Genomic DNA, 10,770 nt, shown 5'->3' on the forward strand with positions numbered 1-10,770 from the left:
CAGAGAAGGGTCCATTAGGCCTTGTTTGGCACACCGTATAAAGCATCAGATAAGACTAATTATACACACATGGTTGTTTGGTGCAGTTCCGTATTAAATAAAGTCTGGATTAATTAACTTGGCCCTACCTATTATATACAGCTAACGTGGTATAACTTATACACTTTAAAAGCTCTTTATTATTAGTCGGGGTAGGAAATTGCTCGCTCTCTCCGTCCCCTCGATCCACCGCACCTACCACCAACTCTCGACACCGTGTCCTTAGCGAACCACAAGGCATTGTTAAAGACCAGCTGATGCCTCGTCGATGATCGTATCATTGACGAACTGATGCCCGAATTGCAGATTTGAGGATGATGGTGAAAGTGATGATGAAGTAGGTCTCTGTCTTTGTAGACTTTGTTTTGTCCTCCAGAAAAGGGTTTTACAGACTTACCCAACTTTTTGAGTTTAGAGCTTCTTTCATTTTGGAATGAAAAATTGTGAGCAACTCTGTTCGGTTTGCTGGGTTGAGGAAGATACGGTGGCGAAAAGCCATGTTCAGCAATTGAGGTGTTCACGAATAAACTGAGGGTGGGGTGGGTATGGTGTTTGTCATCGGAATTGAGTGAGGGTGGTGTGGCGATGGTGTTTGTTAAGGGACGAAGGCGTTGATTTTTTTTTTGTTTTTTAATTTTTAAAAATATATTAATAAGAAGTTTTGAAAGAAAAAAAATAATTTGGAGGCCGAATATGTAAGATCCCACATCACCCAGGGGTGAGGATCCTGTAAGCCTTATTATATGTATATTCTCATCTCTACCTAGTACGAGACCTTTTGGGAGCTCACTGGCTTCGAGTTTCATCGGAACTCTGAAGTTAAACGAGTTTGCGAGAGAGCATTCCCAGGATGGGTGACCCACTGGGAAGTTCTCGTGTGAGTTCCCAGAAACAAAACCGTGGGGGCATGGTCGGGGCCTAAAGCGGACAATATCGTGCTACGGCAGAGTCGAGCCTGGGATGTGGTGGGGGTCCGGGCTGAGATGTGACAAAATATATTATCACAAATTTGTTTTTTTTTTTCTTTTTTCTTTTTCTCATTAATCATAAAAAAATTATCTTAAAATTAAAGAAGACTTTGGATGCGGTCCTTAACTATGAATATTCTTTGATTGAAACCTTGTTGATTTTTAATTTTTGATCGAGGTCCCTGAAATCAATGTGCTAACTTATTTCTATGTATGTTACTATATTTTTTAAATTAAAAATTAGAAATTTTAGTTGTTTATATAAATGAGATTTTAAATAAAAAATCATAATTTGTGGGATTAAAAATATTAAAATATAAATATACTATTATGTGTGTGTGTGTGTGTGTGTATAAACATGGGTACAATCTTCAAAATCACAAAAGAAAAACAAAAGAAGATATTAGGCTTAATAACATTAGTAAATTTCTTCGATTAAACTTAACATGGATACATTTTAAAATCAAAGAAAAAAAGAATGTACCCATATAAGTTTAAAAATGGATTAAAAAAATTGAATAGATTTTATATTAAAAAAAATGGTACATTTTACATATAACAAATTGGTATATTTAAGAATGAGTTCATTTTAAGATTAAAAAGTTTTACATGAATGGGTACATATAATTAGGATGGGTACATTTAGCAAAATAAAAAGTACAAATAAAAAAAAAAATATGGGTACAAATACAAATAAACTTTAAAAAATATGGGCACAAAAGGAAATTAATATATGGGTACAAATTAAAACTGAAAAGAAAATTGATACAAATTTAAAAAGAATTACAAAATTAAAAATGGGTACAAACTAAAGCTAAAAATATATGATAAAAAAATTAGTCATAAATATAAATATATTAATTGTAACATTTAACATTAAATAAATATATTTAGAAATAAAAAAATATTTTATTATTGAAATAATTAATGATGTTATTAATACCCAAGGACCTTGATAAAAAATTGAAAAGGAATAGGATTTTAATCAATAGAATAACAAAAGGAAAGATGAGAACCTAATTTCTCCTAAAATTAATAATAGTTCGAAATCTTTATCCAAGACAGTACCAAACTCAATATAAATAATACGTCATTAGTATGATACTGCACCAAACACCCGACTAATATAGTCGGTACCATCCGATGACAAATTATCCAATCCGACTGAAATAGTTAGTATAGTCCAAGTTGCCAAACGAGGCCTTAGTATCTACTTGTAACCAAGTTTTTTTTATTCCCTTCTCTCAATACAAAATAAAAAATTTGGTTTCACTGTGTTTCAAAATTATTGAGTTTGAAATGCTTTTCTAAGTATAATTTATCGAAGTCTTACGTGTGAAAACAAATCATTTTTCTTATATGAAGTTAGGGCATAGTTTTAGCGTCGCCCTGGGCCTAAAAAATCTCAGGACTGACCTTGTAACTTGCTTTTTTGATATCTTCATATTTTTCTCATCTTTGTCTCGCTTTGATTAGGAAGGAAGATAGCATGAATACCAACATGGTAATAGAGCCAATCTGATCAATAAGGTGGACATTTTTATGATTCTGGAATGGGGAAAAAAAGTAAAAAATGAAACCCTAAAATCAAAGTTTTTCATATCCGTGGCTAGTTCAAGCAATAATAGGGAGCTTTGAACTCCTATCCTTAGTGAAGTGAATTACAATTTCTTGAAGATAAAGATAAAGACAATTTTGGTTTCTCAAGAGCGATGGGGTTTGATAGAAGATGACTATGCCGTGCCGGAAAGTATTGAAACTTTGATGGAGGCTCAAAAGAAGGATTTGAAGAACAACTTCAAGAGAGATGCAAAAGCTTCATTCAAAGTGTTGTCTCAGATGAATTTTTTCTTAAAATCTCAAATGAAACCACTGCCAAATCTGCTTGGGAGGTGCTTGACCAAGTGTATAAGGGCTCTAATAAGGTAAAGGCAATTAATCTCCAATATTTAATAATCTGATTACATAAGAATGAAAAATGATGAATTCCTGGATGATTATCTAAGTGTGGACCATGATTTTCCATGGTTGGAGTAAGTTGAGTCAGAATTTAAATACCTTAGAAGTCCGGTCATAGACTCAATAGCTTCTTAACAAAGCTGAAGGGACAGTGATGCCACCATCATCCTGTTCCAGAGTAGTGGCAAAGTTCAATGACTTTTGTGATTGACCATTCTTGTTCCACAAGATACGAAAACCTAATAGGAATAAACAAATTTCATATAATATTGGAGTCACAATCTAAGGATTGGCGTGCGTTGCAAGTAATCACACTCCTAAGAGGATGCAACATCTACTTCCTAGATATCATCTGGGATTTCCCTGGTTTAATATGGGTTCCTTATCCTAAAAGGTCTTGACCTCGACTGGTATAAATACATCCTTCTAGGGTTCATCTTTGGTAACGCAATTATCACACACTAATTCTCTTGCCCATTGCTTTAGTGTCATAATATTTGCTTAGTAACTTGACAGTCAGAAAGATTTTAAATGGCACACCCCCCTCGCCCCCCAGTCTTTGGCTATTTACAATTGTTTACTATTTTACTGGTAAACAGATTTGTGTAACTTTACCCCTCATAGTGGTGCACGAATTTTGTTCCAACAATTGGTGCTTTCATTGAGACTGAACTCATATTCCTCTAGACCAAGTCACTTTACCGTTGCGATGGCTATTTGAAAGCAACATCACTGTACCTGTGTCACCTCTGATATTGAAGATACTCCCACCATGGATCAAACATAGGTGAGCTTGCTGTAAATCTATGCTTCCGTCGATAAACTTCGATAAGCTTCACGAATGAAGGAGTAAACAAAGATTGCCTACCTTGAGAGGTGTGTGAAGGCCCTTTAAGGCATCATCTCCAGCTTTGAGGAGCCATTGCTGAGGCAATGCTTATTCAATCCTAGCAAGAACAACTAATCTGAACTCACAAGCGAAGCACCGTCGCCCAACTTTTGAAACATCACGCAAAGTCTAGGAAGCTTGAGGGATCTTCAATGGAACCCATGTCCGATCCCTTAGAACACTGAAGCATGTAGTTCAGGCAGAACTGTACAACTATCTAGTGATTTTTCAAGTCATGGACTGTCCAATTCCTTACAATGCCATACTTATCATAAGATTAGGGCAATCCCTTCATCTTGCCATCAACTACTTCGTTATGGCACTCCTGGTTGAGTAAAATAGAATAATGGTGGTCAAGCAATAACATGATTATGTGCCATTGAAAACATGAACATGATCAGCAAAGGAGGAGGAGCTCCATTGAGCCTTTGGACAGATCAACATAGCAATCACAGTGTGGGGGTCAAGAAATGAGGTATAAATAATTTGATATGACCTAGACCCCCAAAACAACAACACTTCAAAACCTAAAGTAGACGGAGATATTGTCTACATCAACCTCGATAAGCTCAAGGATGCCAACTTCATCGTCGTAGTCCACCACCCAAGCTGGTTGGCCAGTGTGGTACTCGTGCAAAGAAAGAATGGGAAGTGGAGAGTTTGTGTAGACTTCACAGACCTGAACAAAACTTGCCCCAAGGATCTGTACCCTCTTCCTCAGATTGACATACTGGTGGATTCTACGGTGGCACATGAATTTCTAATCTTTATGGATGCTTACTTCGGTTATAACCAAATCAAAATGTACGAGACGGACATGGAGAAGACATCCTTTGTCATTGATTGAGGTATGTACTGCTACAGAGCTATGCACTTTGGTCTTAAAAATGCAGGGGCAACTTATCAGAGGTTGGTCAATCAGATTTACAAGGAAAAGATTTGAAAAACATGGGAAGTCTAAGTGGATAACATGGTTGTCAAGAGCGACGAGAAGAAAGACCATCTCACTAGTAGTTCACCCCAAGTTGGGGCTACATCAACATTAGTGCAGCTTTAGTTTCCACTATGTAAAATGAAGGTTACATTATACAAAGCTGCTTGTTGCTATAAAGGCTAAAGTGTGCCATCCTCTTGAAGTGAGAGTGAAAGATCCCCTTTATAGAACAAGGGTTTCCCTCCCCTCTTATATACACCATAGGCTAAGTAGTGATCCTCAAATATTGAGGCCCAATGCACGGTACGACAAAGCTTGTTGTCCATATTTATGCACAAGCCTACACATTCACCATAGAGCTGCAAAATGGATCCTTAAATACATACAAGGTACTATTGACTTTGGTATTATCTATGAAAGGAATGTTCACACAAAATTATTTGGGTTCTGACAATTATTAGGTGGTGCGGTTGACTTGGAAGACACATTTGTTTGTGTGTTTAGAATTGGGACTGGTGTATTTTCTTGGGCGTCTAACAAGCAGAAATCAATTGGTCTATCAACTGTAAAGACTTAGTAGGTGTCGGTGATGCGAAAATTAATTTAACACACAAATTAAACCCTCTTGTTGACAATTGTAGTATGGATAAGTAGGGATCGTTCTTAAACCGGGGATTAGGAGGGATTGCTAAAACACTCTAAACTGACTCAAATATATAAAAATAGGCTAAAAACATTTAACTAGACTCAAAGAACTCAAAATAAACTCAAAAGACTCAAAACAAGCTAAAAATACTCAAAACTGCCTAAAAACATCAACTAGGCAGTTTCTGACTCTAACACACTTTTTTGGACGACTTTGGGTTTTATATTGATTCAAAATACTTAAAACCACAAACTAAACAAATTCTAACTAATTAGACACTCTAAAGTAAAGGGGGATTTGGTTTTGGACGAAAATAAAGTAAAACAAAATAAGAACTAGAACTAGACAGATTTGCACGAAATTGGTTGAATTAGATGGATGATGGGCTAGCTAGAGGGTTCTTCTCCACACTTGCATTCAAATTGATTTCCAATTGTTTCTTTCAATCGATCATGAAACTCAATACCCCAGGTTAACTGTGACAACACTTTTTAACCTTCAAGTTCTCCTTAAGTTATTGAATTGGATGGGAAAGCACATACAACAATTCAAAACATTCTCTAAAAGCCCCCTACGTGAAAAGCACAATAAAGGTACAATCAAAGATCATTAAGCTTCATGAAAACTATAAGTATTGACGAGGCATTCGTAACTATGATGAGCATGATACTCTTGCCAAGAATTCACTTAACGCGATCGTTTATAAGCGACCTCCACTACTTGTAAATATAAGTTTGTAACTATTAGGTGAAACTCCTTTATAATTTAGCTTCAAATTCCTGCATGAAAACTAAGTGTGCACTCTTAATAAACATGCAAGAATAAGTTATCAATCAAATGGTTAAGCAAATTGAATTCACAATTTATGACATAACAACTGAAGGTAATCAATTCATAATGCAAGTATAATCATGGTTTTGAATAGCCCCCTAGCTAAGAAGGGCTTAGTTCCTCATAATCGCAAAACAAAGATAAACAGATTTATACATTGGAAACAAAAGAAAGGAAACACCTAAACACTCCAATGATCCAAATTGGACAGCAAGCACGTCCAGACACTTTCCTTCCCTTCCTTTACTGCAGCACAAGGTGTTGGTGATGGTTTGAAAGGTTGTTTGTATGGAGGAATGGATGGGAAAATATATGGTGGTGTTTTGGATGTATGGAGGGCTGCGGCAAAGGTGTATGGAATAGTTTCTGATGTTGTATCGAATGGTTTATGATGAATGGTGAATGATCCCCTTGTGTGCGGCTAGGGATGTTTATTTGAAGACTTTTGGGAATTTAAGGCTAGGAAAATAATGTAGGTAACATAAATTAAACCAAAACTAAAAGGGAAATAGGAATTAAAGTCAAAATCCTAAGGAAAAGGTAAGGAAGGTGCGGCTAAAGGGAAATAGGAAAGGGAAAGGCTTTTAATTGAAAAGGGAATGTGATTTATGGCAGAAAATAGGAAAGGGATGGCTCCCTTGCACGGCAAGGAAGAGAAAAGGGAGTCAAGATGCGGCAAGGCCTTGTATGGTGCAAAGACCCTTTGATTTGTGTCCTAAAATGCATAGGAGACCTTCAATGTTGCTGGAACTTAGGGACATTTAGGATTAGGTAAGGTCAAACCAGAATAGGAAACCTTGGCTTAACTTTCCTACTTCAAGTAGGAATCCTCATTCTTCTAGGAATCCGCTTTCAATTAGGAATCCATACATCTTTAGGTCTTCAATTTCGTCCATTCCTTTAGCTCCAAGCATGAGATATTCATTCCAAGCCCAAAGTTGCTCCAAAAAGCTCCAAAATGCACTTCTTTGCTTCTTTAATCCTTTGGACCTACACACAAAAATGGCTTAAAGGACATGAATAACTAAGAACTAACAACATAATTGTAAGAAAACAAGCTAACTAATTCGCATAAATATGCTCCTATCAGTCGGCCTCAATTGCAATTTAGCAATGTGGTTGAGAAAAATTATGCAAGACTTGGGTGAAACAGCAGAATCAGCAACCCCTATTCTTTGTGATAACAAGTCTGCTATTACCAAGAGGAAGAATCATGTTTTTCACAACAGATCAAAGCATATTGCTAGAATGCATCACTACATTAGAGGTGCAGTTAAAGAAAAAAAAGTGGATGTATTCAACTGCAGGACAGAAAAATTTGCGAATATCGTCACCAAATAATTACTAAAGGATAGATTCATCTGCCTAAGAGAGCTTCTAGAAGTGAAGCAACAAAGCATTAAGGGGGAGCGTTGAAGTTAGTACTTACTGCTACTTGTTTTGCTGTGTTAACAAAGTCCTAATTTTCTTTTCTTCATCATGAGATTTGTTGCCACATGTATGACTCAGATTATTTGTAAGTTTTTGCTCAATGGTGTTACTGAGTTGTCCTAAGTTCTGGGAAAATATATACCTCAAAAGTGTATTAATCAAAAAATCATCTTTTGCGTGACAGATCTCTCTTTGATCTTTGTTTTTATTCTTCTTTATCGCAGCTTGCTTATTTGACATCTCCATTACTTCTCAACTTTATATCTACACTTGATTAGGATGAAAGATAGGATGAATACCGAAATCTAAAACAAAATGGTGGTTAAAGAAAAAAAAAATAGAACCTCATGCCCTATTTTCAAAATCACCTCAAATTTAAAGGGTGTAATGTGTTGGAATTCCTCTGTCCCACATTGGCCAAAGAGCTTGATAATGAGCAAGTGATATAGAATTACCCCGCTCTTACTAACACCAAGGCCTTTAGTATTAAAACCTCACACCTGACGGATTGAGCAGGTGACCAAGTGGGAATAGTATTGGTGTTGTTAGAGTGGGCCCATGGCCCGTCTACCTGGAATTTATCATGGAATCAGAGCAAGGGGATGGACCCGTATTGCCACATGAACTGGTGGGTCCCTTTTGGCACCGTGCGAATGAGTGAGCCCCGACATGGCTCCACGTAGGCCAAAAGATGCCATGTGCCATTGGCCCAGTGCAAACGGGTGAGCCCCAGCTTGGCTCCACATGGTTGCTGATGTGTGGAACTTCGCGTGTGACCCATAAAATGGGGTCTCACGTGCGGGGGAGTGTTGGAATTCCTCTGTCCCACATCGGCCAAAGAGCTTGAGAATAAGCAATTTATATAGAATTACCTCACTCTAACTAACACCGATGCCTTTTGCAATAAAACCTCACACCTCACGGATTGAGTAGGTGGTAAAGTGGGGACAATATCGGTGTTGTTGGAGTGGGCCCTCGACCCGTCTACCTGGAATTTATCATAATGTGTAGTTAGCCCTTGTTTAATATCAAATTTTCTATAATATAAATTCAGTCTTAGACAGAAACATGAATATTAAAGGGAAAAAACGCACTAAATGAACAAGTATAAATTAAATGCCATGGGCATATAACATAAATCCCCGTAACTATAACCGTACTGAGAATAATTAAGATAGAATAAAAAACCTGTTATCATTAATTTGTCAATTAATCAATAAGGAAACAAAAACTGATTTCAAACTTTATGTTTTGGTCCAATATCTACCAGAAGAAAATACATTGAATCAGAAGCAACAACATGGCAAGTTTAGAAAACGTGTTTGTGATGGCGGGGTTGGTGTTAGAAGCAATCATTCTTATGTTATCGGCAGGACTTTCATCTGCATCTGGAGATTTTTATGGAAATTATGATGATCGTGATGAATCATCGTCAATAAGCCCTAGTTCTAGCACCTCAGAACATAGCACCAACATCATTAGTTCTGATGACAATTTTAATGCTTACCCTCTTAATATTTCATATCCTCCACTTCCAAATTACAAGGACGGTCCTCCTCCTACCAATTTCCCTGATGAGCTACTACCCGAGCCATCGCCAGGATACTACAGGCATTTGAGGGAATGCTCAGACGAAATAAACCCGCTGTGCGGTCACAGATCTTTGCGGGTATTTTCTACAGTAACGAGGAATTGACCAAGGATCGTTGTGCAAATCTTGTGGATATAGGATAAGATTGTCACCAGAGGTTGGTAAAACTAATCCTCTTAGAGGCAACGTTCGAAGGCAAAGTTTCCGAGGCATTGGAGAAGAGTTCCCAAATATGGAACAAGTGTGTCAAAGTCGTTGATCAAGCCGACTCACCTTCCCCTGCTGGTGCCGTTGCATTTTAATTAAATTTCTTGTTTTCTTGCTTTACAATCTACATGATGATGATTTAGTCAGTTAAAAATATAAGATTTGTCTGAAGTGAACAAAGTAACCTATACTAAAGTAACTAATTACTTATCATTTACTTCTTAAGGAATGATAAGGACCTTTCTCTGGATATGCATGCATGGTTGCTCAAAGTACATGTGTGCGTGCATGCATATTTGTTTTGTTTTTGCCTCTTCAAAAGTTCATTTAGAAGTAAAACAAAGAAAATGATATTCACACTAATTTTCTCTTTTTGCACATGCATGTAAATTTTTCCATTTAATTCTCCTTTAATTTATTCAAAGTGCAAGTTAGAAATAGAAAGGATTGTGCGAGGGAATCAAGTAGCGATGCAAAAACCGTTTCCCTCTAATGATCAAGCGAAGAAACATAAAACCTCACGATATAATTATGCCTTAAGAAAAGGTATATTAGACCACTTGATTGATGTAAACAAAATCTATATTGATGTCACCAAGTATTTCACTGTAGTATGAAAACATTTTCTTTAAATGTCATATTTGTGTGTTGGTTAACTTTATTATTGCCCCAAAAAATGGAGATTAATAAAGTTAAAACCCTATTCTTTATAACGTTCCATAGGAGATTAATAAAGTTGTGTTGTAAAATCGACGGTGTGTGTGTAGTGGAATAAATGAAATAAGACACAAAATTTACGAGGTTCCTCTACAGTCAGTGTGACTGGAGTACGTCCTTGGGGCAGCAGTGGTGCTTTCACTTATTATCTGTAATAATAGAAGTACAAAGATAACTCTCTATATTCTCTCCACTCTTCTTCCTCTCTTTTCTTTCCTTCTGGTTCTGTCGTGTGGCTTATGTGCATTTTGTGTCTTCCATAAGCCTATTTATAGGGAAAACAAGAGCAAGCAATGGCATAAATGGAATGGAATGTTCTTAGTGGACAACCTGTTTTCCACACCAAGAAAGACAAGTTTTAGTGGCCAGCTGGGCCATCCACATTTTATAACACTCCACCTTGGATGACCTTGTTCAATTGACTTGTTAAAATCTTGATCTGTTTTGGATGCTTTAACTGATGAGTATCTCCCCCTGATTTCAAAAAACCTTTAGGCTGATGCGTGTCAATGCAATGCTTGAACTTTTGTGGGCTCATTGTTGATCTTTTTGCTTCAG

The 10,770-nt window shown here is 36.8% G+C and overlaps 1 pseudogene; it reads left to right on the forward strand.

Moving 5' to 3' along the window:
- Positions 1–8,997: 8,997 nt before the first annotated feature.
- Positions 8,998–9,590, forward strand: LOC126595463 (protein DOWN-REGULATED IN DIF1 11-like; annotated as a pseudogene).
- The last annotated feature ends 1,180 nt before the right edge of the window (positions 9,591–10,770 follow it).

This window comes from Malus sylvestris, chromosome 13 (assembly GCF_916048215.2).
Source record: "Malus sylvestris chromosome 13, drMalSylv7.2, whole genome shotgun sequence".
Lineage (NCBI taxonomy): Eukaryota > Viridiplantae > Streptophyta > Magnoliopsida > Rosales > Rosaceae > Malus > Malus sylvestris.